Genomic DNA, 7,859 nt, shown 5'->3' on the forward strand with positions numbered 1-7,859 from the left:
TTTTGCGTGTTCCCCCAATTGATGCTCAAGAGATTTCACAGAAGCCTGGAGGTTTCTCAAAACAGAACATATCTCACTGAACTGTTCGGCGTGCTGAGTGAGTTGAGCATTCACCTTGCCAAATTGTGCATCCATGCTACTAGTTAGACTATTGAACCTGTCATTGGTACTGAGCATGAACTTGGCAAGGACCTCTTCAGTAGAAAACTTCCTCTCAAAGGCCGATTGTTGGAATTGAGATCCTTGAGATGGTGTACCCCTTTACTGTTGTTGGCCTTGGTTCCATGAAAAATTTGGGTGGTTCTTCCACCCTGGATTGTAAGTTGAGCTATATGGGTTCCCTTGGTTTCATTGCCCTCCAATGTAGTCAACATTCTCAATGGACGCAACTGAGGAGCTAGCAATTGGACATTGGGCTGCATCATGCCCACCACCACAAGTGCTACAATTCATCACTGATTTTGACTTCGAACTACTGCCCATAAGAAGATCAAGCTTTTGAGTCAACACATCAACATCGCGGCCAAGGCATCATTGCTTGTAACTTTATAAAGCCCAGCAGTCTTTTGTGTAGATCCTCTTGAGGCCCAATGTGATTCATTGCTTGCCATAGACTCAAGTAATTACTCGACCTCATCGGGATACTTGTTGCTAAGGGAACCACCCGCTGCGGCATCAATGAGTTGGTGAGTAGCATAATTCAGCCCATTGTAAATGATTTGTACTCGCATCCATGAGGCAAAACTATGGTGGGGGCACCTTCTAAGGAGATCCTTGAATCTCTTATAGGCTTCAAACAATGTTTCGGACTCCCCTTGTTTAAAGGCTGAAATTTCTTGCCTCAACTTCTCCGCTTTGCTTGGCGGAAAGTATCTCCCAAGGAACTTCTCAACCATATCCTTCCATGTTTTAATAGACCCCGGAGACAATGATGTAAGCCAACGATAAGCTGCGTCTCTTAAACTGAATGAAAATAGTCTCAAACGGATCGCATCGTCGGACACTCCATTAATCTTGAATGTAGAGCAAATTTGGAGGAACCGGGAAAGGTGGTCATGTGCATCTTCATTTGCTAGACCATTGAATTGAACCGAGTTCTGGACCATGCTGATTGTACTCGCTTTAATTTCAAAGTTGTTGGATGCCACGGTCGGTGCTTGAACACTAAACTCATCTCCCGTGAACTGGGGTCTTTTATATTCGGATATAGTGCGTCGCTCTTCGGCCATGATTGAAGACTCTCTATTGTCAATTTCAATATTCTGGGTACCCGATCCATCACCAACCTCTCTCAATCTCCGATGCAAAGTTCTTTCAATTTCACTATCTGGTGTAATCAATGTTGATGGATTTCAGCGTGTCAGGCACAGTACCTTGCAAAACTGAGAAAGATGATAGAAAGTTAAGATTAAAGGAAAAGAAAAATAACAATAAAAAATGAGTAAAGAATGAAATGGCTAGAGTAATAATCTAAAAGTTTCCTAGAATTCCTTAAAGTTCCCCGGCAACGGCTCCAAAAACTTGATTGCTTCCCCGCAAGTGTACGCGATCGCCAAGTAATACCTCACGTGAAGACACGAGGATCGTATTCCACGGGTCTAAGGATCTCCTATTACTCCTTCTCGAGCTATTATCTAACCTAAGATCTCAAGTGATGGATTTTTACTCTACTAGATGTAATTAAAGCTAAAATGAGATTATGACCAAATTAGAGAGAACAAGTAATAAGCAAGCAAGAAAATAAATGAGATGCAAAGGCCTATGGGTGAGGATCCCCTTGAGGGGTTATCATGCAATATGGATTATGATCTAAAGATGCAAGGGTAAAATGGACCATGAGATTCCAAGATTAGAACAACCCCAATTTCTCGGCGATTGAACCCTAATCCCATACGAACATAGATAGGAATTTCTTCCAAATCCACATTCCTACGATTGCATTGAGTACGAGGAAATCTCACTTAGGATTAAACCTACTCTTCTTCGGATTAAACCTACATGGAGGTCTACCAAACACCCGATTTCTCGGCGTGATGATACAAGCATCACCTTTTAATCCATTGAAGACCTTAATACATGCGAGCAAGTTACATCTACATGCATCATTCATAAAGGAGCTACGGATTTCTCCTTGGTGTAGCACTTAGCATGAAAACAATGGATTAAATCTCAAAATTACCCAAGCATGGTATTAACAAGTTATCATTCAACATACATGATAATAACCCCCCCAATGTTCACCAACACCCGGTGCCCTTGGGGGTCTACTGTGTCATCATCCCACAACAAGCAATACAAACAAACAAAACATGAAACAAAAGCATAAATGACACTCCGTAGATGAAATGGTGGAGGAGGAGGAGAAGAATGTGCCGAATGATGCTTTCCCCGCCAAAGGAGTGCCAAATGACGCTTCCTCTAGCCACGGGTCTCCTTCCTTCAAATCGTGGTAAATCTCCGCTTGAATGATGTTGCCTTCTTACCTTGAGAGTCTTGGACCTTGGGATTGACTGATCTTCTAGCTTCCTTGCCCTTCTTCTCCTTCCCAAGGTCATCCAAAATCTCCCAAGTGATCTCCCAAAAATCGGCCAAGAAAAGGTCCAGCCAAAAAGTCCCTTGTTCTTCCCTAAAAGTTGGTATTTATACCCCCCCCGAGGCATACGGGTCATATGGGGATCGTATAGGGGTCATATAGCACAGTGCATATGGCCCCCATACTGGGTAGTATGGGGGTAGTATGAAATTCCAGTTTTCTTCTCTTTTCGCCCAAATGATATCTTCTTGTTCTCCATGGCTTCCTTATTCCCTACAAAGTAAATAATAGATGATTAAATGCAAAACGGGCATTAAACCTCACAAAATACATGCAAAGTGAATATGATATATACATGAAAACATCTATATTTAGACACTTATCACAGTGACACACCATGAGAGTTAGACAAAGCTAGATTGGAGAGGTTGAGAGGGTGAGTTGAGAGGTAGCAGAATGTCCCCTTTTCCCTCCAGTGTGATCTATCCTACCTCCATGTTCCAAGAGTTTTTGCGGCCATAATATAGTCAATGGGCTAAGGGATAACCTTCCGCTCGGGCTTAGTTGCGAGTGCAACAGAGTGAAGCGCTGAAGTGACTTTTGCTTGTTGACCTGTTTTCCATCTAATGGGGTTCTCTGATCACCAAAATTACCTCTTTAGGAAAATTATGAAAATGACCCCGCTTACGCCATCGCATCCCACTTGTCCAGGTAGGCGGAAGATAGCTCACCAATCAGGTCCACATCAGGTTCAAACGCGAAGACATAGGTCGGGTTCGAGATGTGGGAATGTGTATCAATCTTCTCGTATTCGAGTTAGCACAACTATTTGGAGGGGCACAAGGACAGTCACATTCAAGCATTCTGACTTGTGTATATAGAACAAGATCTCCACCAACATGTCCGCTATTAAAGAAGCAAAGCGATCCACGATGTAAACGTGTACCCATTTGCGTTACCTCGATGAAAGCATGGATTCGGGAGTATTTCGGGCAGGTATTGTAGTAGGTATTGTAGCAAGAATAATGTACCAGTACTATTCATAGCCTGCCGAGAAAACAGCAAAGCAGAGAATTCACATGGGCGTGTGGAAGGAAATTCCACACCCTCATGTGAAAAATCCACAAGGGCCCTCGCACGGCATTTGAATTCCTGATTCTAGCCCTTCAAAAGCCAATTTTAGCCCAATTTCAGCATTCTTTTCTACATCTTTTCCCCAACTTGAGAGAGGATGGTGGCTAGGGTATTGAGAGGTATTGGCTAGGGCTTTGGGGAGGTTCTACAGCTCTGACATCGTGTGCCATTTGGAAGAAGGTTAGTGAGAGAGCTTTCGTTGGCACCGATCCGGCGAGGTGTATCCTAGGCTGGACAATGGGACCATTGTGACGAGTAGAGGACTTTTCACAAGACCATCATCACGACTAACAAGGGGGTTTTCTATGGATGCTTTGTTTTTACATTCAATTTCATTGATTGTATCTAGCTCCATGGAGAGCTAAACCCCTAGTGGGTACTTGGGTATTTGTGAACCCTAGGATGTATTCGTTTCATTGAATCACGATATTATGCTTTCAACTAATTGATGTTTTTTTGTGAGTTCCAATCTTGGAGTCTTGATTGTATGAATACTCCCCTAAAGTGAAACTAGGGTTGAGAGTTCTTGTTGGTAACTATTGTGAGTGAGTGACACACCATGAGAGTTAGACAAAGCTAGATTGGAGAGGGTTGAGAGGGTGAGTCGAGAGATAGCAGAGTGTCCGCTTTCCCCTCCGGTGTGATCTATCCTACCTCCATGTTCCAAGAGTTTTTTGCGGCCATAGTATAGTGAATGGGCTAAGGGATGACCTTCCGCTCGGGCTTAGTTGCTAGTGCAACGGAGTGAAGCGCTGAAGTGACTTTTGCTTGTTGACCTATTTTCCAACTAATGGGGTCCTCTGATCACCAAAATTATCTCTTTAGGAAAATTACGAAAATGGCCCCACCTAGGTCATCGCATCCCACTTGTCCAGGTAGGCGCAAGCTAGCTCATCAATCAGGTCCACATCAGGTTCAAACGCGAAGACATAGGTCGGGTTCGAGATGCGGGAATGTGTGCCAATCTCCTCGTATTCGAGTTAGCACAACTATTTGGAGGGGCACAAGGGCTGTCACATTCAAGCATTCTGACTTGTGCATATAGAACAAGAACTCCACCAACATGTCAGCTATTAAAGAAGCAAAGCGATCCACGACGTAAACGTGAGCCCGTTTGCGTTACCTCGATGACAGCATGAATTCGGCAGTATTTCTGGCCGGTACTGTAGCAAGAATTCTTTACCAGCACTATTCACAACCGGCCCAGAAAACAGGAAAGCAGAGAATCCACACGGGCGTGTGGAAGGAAATTCCACACCCTCGTGTGAAAAATCCACAAGGGCACTCGCACGGGCATGTGGATTCCCGATTCCAGCATTTTAAAAGCCAATTTTAGCCCAATTTCAGCATTATTTTCTACATATTTTCCCCAACTTGAGAGAGGATGGCGGCTAGGGTATTGAGAGGTATTGGCTAGGGCTTTGGAGAGGTTCTACGGCTCTGACATCGCGTGCCATTTGAAAGAAGGTTAGTGGGAGAGTTTTCGACAGCACCAATCCGGTGAGGTGTATCCTAGGCCGGACAATGGGACCCTTATAACGAGTAGAGGACTTTCTACAAGACCATCATCACGACTAATGAGGGAGTTTTCTATCGATGCTTTGTTTTTACATTCGATTTCATTGATTGTATCTACCTCCATGGAGAGCTAAACCCCTAGTGGGTACTTGGGTATTTCTGACCCTAGAATGTATTCGTTTCATTGAATATCTATAATATGCTTTCAACTAATTGATGTTCTTTTGTGAGTTCCAATCTTGGAGTCTTGATTGTATGAGTACTGCCCTAAAGTGACACTAGGGTTGAGAGTTCTTGTTGGTAACTCTTGTCAGTGAGTGACACACCATGAGAGTTAGACAAAGCTAGATTGGAGAGGGTTGAGAGGGTGAGTCGAGAGGTAGCAGAGTGTCCCCTTTCCCCTCCGGTGTGATCTATCCTACCTCCATGTTCCAAGAGTTTTTTGCGGCCATTGTATAGTGAATGGGCTAAGGGATGACCTTCCGCTTGGGCTTAGTTACGAGTGCAACGGAGTGAAGCACTGAAGTTATTTTATTACCTAGGGCTTAATTGTGGCTAGGGATCTTCCACCTTGACCAAAGTGTTAGGTCTATATGTAGGAATAGGGTTTATCACTTGGAATCCCTAGAGGTCATTACAATTCTATGCTGGTGTGAGATTGAGAGGTTATTCAATCTTTCCTCCGGGACATGTATAGAGTTAGGCATGGGTGACCTTAGATTTAGGATAATGTAATTAAGGATTTCCATGACTCATTATTACATCAATTTGGAAGTATAATAGAGTGTTCTTGCACTTGAAACGATTGTCCTATGCAGATCAATATCTGGGTACCCCATCTTTATCGATTGCCTTACCTTCTCCTTTACTTGTGACTTCTATCTTGTTGTTTTTATTTTCATAATTTCATATTTTGTCACACTTATCACTATTCATCTTCCACATTAGTTAAGAAACTACTCAAGTGTCTTTATTCCATACTCTCTGTTTATACAATACCCACTCATCTGGGATTATTACTTCAACACCTGTGCACTTCCGGTTTACACGCATATTCGGACGTGTCAAGTTTTTGGCGCCGTTGCTGGGGAGTAGGCTTTTAGAGATACTTTGCTCTTTGTTTTCTTAGCTATTCATTTATTCATTCTATTTCATATTTTCTTACTCTATCATCATTCTGATTTCTTTTTCTTTCTTTTTAGATACAGTTCCAGGTTATGACTTGAGAGAACCCCTCCATAATGATTAAAGGAGATCCCGAGCTAGAACGTACACTTAGAAGAAAAGGGAAAGGACCTGTGCAAGAACAGTCTAATCTAGCTGATTTGGAAGTAGAAGAATTTAAAAACATGGCAGAACAAAATGAGCAGCAGCAGACATTATCCGATTATGCTAAACCTTCAGTATTGTGGACACAATCAAGCATTGTGCGTACCCCAATTACAGCTCAGTGCTTCGAGCTGAAGCCGGCATTCATCCATATGTTGCAGTAATCAGCACAGTTCAATTTTTTGGCTGATGAGGATCCAAACAGTCATATAAAGAACTTTCTCGAGGTGTGTGATATGCTAAAGATAAATGGGGTAACAGATGATGCCACCAAGTTGAGAGCCTTTCCATTTTCCTTGAAAGGGAGAATGAAGCAATGGCTACACTCATTACCTAGAGCATCAATTACCACATGGGAGGAGATGGTAGAAGCTTTCTTGGCCATTATTTCCCTCCCAGAAAATCTGCAAAGCTTAGGAATGAGATCTTATCCTTTGTACAATTGGAATTGGAGTCTCTATTTGATATGTGGGAAAGGTTTAAGGAGCTCCTGAGAAAGTGCCCGCAACACTAAGTCTGGGAGTGGATGATTCTTCAGACCTTTTACAATGGTCTGAATCTGACTACAAGGCAACTCTTGGATACGGCAGCAGGATGTACCTTAGGTAGCAAGACCCCCGGTGAGACCCATTAATTAATTGAAGAAATGGGGTTAAACAGCTACCAATAGAATACCAGGGAGAAGAAAAAAGTGGTCAGTCTCCATGAAATAGATGCAGTAACTTCGTTGGCGGCTCAAGTGGAATCATTGAGTAAGAAGTTAGATCTTCTTACTTCAAACAGAGTAGCGGCCATGATCACTTCCCCGCAAGCGCACGGGATCACCAAGTAATACTCCTCGTGCGAGTACGAGGGGGTCATATTCGCAAGGGTCCGAGAAGCTACTCTTACTTCCTCTTCGCTATGTTGTTTAACCTCAAAGTTTGAATGTGATAGTGATAAAACAAATAAACAAGTAAAATGCAAAGAAAATGCTAACAATGAAGGCAAGATATGGGGGATAATCAAGGAAAGAAAGCAGTCGTAGATGAGGATCCTCTTAGGGGCTACTAAAGTGTGCAGGATGGCAGAACTGACATACAATTGGCTAGTTGGACCCAGAAAACCCTAGATTAGGTCAACCCAATGGTCATGGCAATTGACCCCTAATCTGCTACGAGTATTGAATACAAAATCTCTTCCGCCCAATTCCTCCTACGATTGCAATGGGAAAGGTGGTTTTCTCAAGTAAGGGTTAGAATACAAGCTAATACTTAACCCTAGAATTGGAGTGGTATAAATACCTGATGGTCACGGTGTATTTATACGTGTTTCCCTTCCAAGCATGGTGAGTCTAACACTAGGG

At 43.0% G+C, this 7,859-nt stretch overlaps 2 non-coding genes across 2 annotated transcripts; one reads left to right on the top strand and one right to left on the bottom strand.

Annotated features, from left to right (window-relative positions):
* Window positions 1–741: 741 nt before the first annotated feature.
* Window positions 742–848, top strand: LOC120253882. Its single transcript, XR_005534450.1, has one exon. It is a non-coding gene; the product is annotated as a small nucleolar RNA R71 (small nucleolar RNA).
* Window positions 849–6,924: 6,076 nt separating this feature from the next.
* Window positions 6,925–7,030, bottom strand: LOC120253883. Its single transcript, XR_005534451.1, has one exon. It is a non-coding gene; the product is annotated as a small nucleolar RNA R71 (small nucleolar RNA).
* Window positions 7,031–7,859: the final 829 nt, after the last annotated feature.

This window comes from Dioscorea cayenensis, unplaced genomic scaffold (assembly GCF_009730915.1).
Source record: "Dioscorea cayenensis subsp. rotundata cultivar TDr96_F1 unplaced genomic scaffold, TDr96_F1_v2_PseudoChromosome.rev07_lg8_w22 25.fasta BLBR01000236.1, whole genome shotgun sequence".
NCBI lineage: Eukaryota > Viridiplantae > Streptophyta > Magnoliopsida > Dioscoreales > Dioscoreaceae > Dioscorea > Dioscorea cayenensis.